This window comes from Chrysochloris asiatica, unplaced genomic scaffold (assembly GCF_000296735.1).
Source record: "Chrysochloris asiatica unplaced genomic scaffold, ChrAsi1.0 scaffold00113, whole genome shotgun sequence".
NCBI lineage: Eukaryota > Metazoa > Chordata > Mammalia > Afrosoricida > Chrysochloridae > Chrysochloris > Chrysochloris asiatica.
Window position 1 is genome coordinate 4,095,219 of NW_006408631.1, and position 2,406 is coordinate 4,097,624.

Sequence of the window (2,406 nt, forward strand, 5' to 3'; positions counted from 1 at the left end):
TGCACAACTTAAAATGAAGAGAGACAGCTGCAAACATCCGTTAATAATCATAATGTGGAATGTACAGAGTACGAATTTAGGAAAATTGAAAATTGTCAAAATGAAATGGAATGCCTAGGCATTAATGACTTGAAATGAAATGGTATTGGCTGTTTTGAATGAGAGAATCATATGGTTTTCTGTGCTGGGGACAACACATTCGAGAGGAATTGCATCACATTTATTGTCAAAAAGAACATTCCAATATCTATCTTGAAGCACATTGCTGTCTGTGATAGGATACTATCCATATGCCTACAAGAAAAACTAGTTAATATTACCATAATTCAAAGTTACCCAGCAACCACTAAAGCCAGTGATCATTAAATTGAAAAAATTCAACCAACTTCTTTAGTCTGAAATTGATCAAGCATTTAAGATGCATTAGTAATTACTGGTGATTGGAATGAAAAAGTTGGAAATGAAAAGGAAGGATCAGTAGTTGGAAAATATGCTCTTGATAGAAATAATACTGGAGATTGCAAGATAGAATTTTGCAAGACCAATGACTTCTTATTTATTACAAATATCTGTTTTAAACAACATAACCTGTGGACCTCACCAGATAAAATACACAGGAATCAACATGTGAAATACACAGAAATCAATGTGTACATATGTGGGAAGACACAATGGAGAAAACCATTCAAAACAAAGTCAGGGACTGCAATAGAACAGAGTGTCAATTGCTCATATGCAAATTTAGGCTAAAGCTGAAGAAAATAAAAACAACTCCATGAAAGCCAAAACATGACCTTGAGTATATCCCACTTGAATGTAGACTCTATCTCAAGAGTAGATTGAACACATTAGACATTAATGACCAAAGACCAAAAGAGTTGTGGGATGACATGAAGAATATGGTCCATGTAGAAAGCACAAAAAGGTCATTTTAAGACTTAAAAAAAAGAAAAGAAAAGACCAAAGTGGATGTCAGAAGACATTTGGAAACTTACTCATGAGCATAGAGAAGCTAAAGCAACTGGAAGAAATGATGAACAGAAAATGAAATGTGCAAAGATCTGGAGTTAGAAAACCAAAGGGTAAGAACACAGTTAGCATTTCTCCAGCTGACAAAACTGAAATAAAATTCTAGCGCTGGGTTGTAATATGGTAATATTGAAGGATTCTACAGGCAAAATACACTACTCATCTGTCAGTTTGTCGTACTGTGGTGTATGATAAACTGACAGATGAATGGTGGATAAAATACCTATGCCATCAGTATTTTAAATACCAGCAGGGTCACCCATGGTGGATAGGTTTCAGATGAACTTCCAGACAAAGACAGACTAGGAAGAAGGTGTGACGAACTACTTCCAAATATTTAGTCACTGAAAACTCATGACTCAAGTCTCATGAATAGCAGAGAAACACTGTCAGATATAGTGCTGGAAAATGAGCCCCTCAGGTTGGAAGGCACTCAAAATGTGACTGGGGAAGAGCTGCCTCCTCAAAGTAGAATTGACTGTGATGAAGTGAATTGAGTAAAGCCCATGGGAGAAAGGCCCGCAGGACATTCCTTTTCTGATGGGGCACAACTCAAAATCAAGAGAAAGAGCTGTAAACATCCATTGAAAATCAGAACATGGAATGTACGAAGTATGAATCTGGGAAAATTAGAAGTTGTCAAATATGAAATGGAATACATAAATATCGATACCTTAGGCATCAGTGAGCTAAAATGAACTGGTATTGGCCATTTTGAATCTGATAACCACATGGTTTACTACGCTGGAAATGACAAATTGAAGTGGAATGGTGCTGCATTCATTGTCAAACAAGACATAATAAGATCAGTCATGAAGTACAACGCTGTCTGTGATAGGAAAATATCTATGCGCCTACAGGGAAGACCAGTTAATACCAGTAGTATTCAAAGTTATGCACCAACCACTAAAGACAGTGAGGATGAAATAGAAGAATTTTACCAACTTCTTCAATCTGAAATTGATCAAACATGCAATCAAGATGTACTGGTCATTACTGGTGATTGGAATGCAAAGGTTGGTAATAAAGAGGAAGGTAATAAAGAGGTTGGAGAATATGGTGATAGAAATGATGCTGGAGAATACATGAAAGAATTCTGCAAAATAAATGATTTGTTCATTACAAATACCTTCTTCAGCCAGCGTAAGAGACGACTATACACATGGACCTCACCAGATGGAATATATAGATATCAAATTGACTACATCTGTGGAAAGAGATGGTGGAAAAGCTCCATATCATAAGTCAAAACAAGGCCAAGGCAGACTGTGGAACAGACCATTAATTACTCATATGCAAATTCAAACTGAAACTGAAGAAAATGAAAACAAGCCCATGAGAGCCAAAATATGACCTTGAATATATCCCACCTGAATT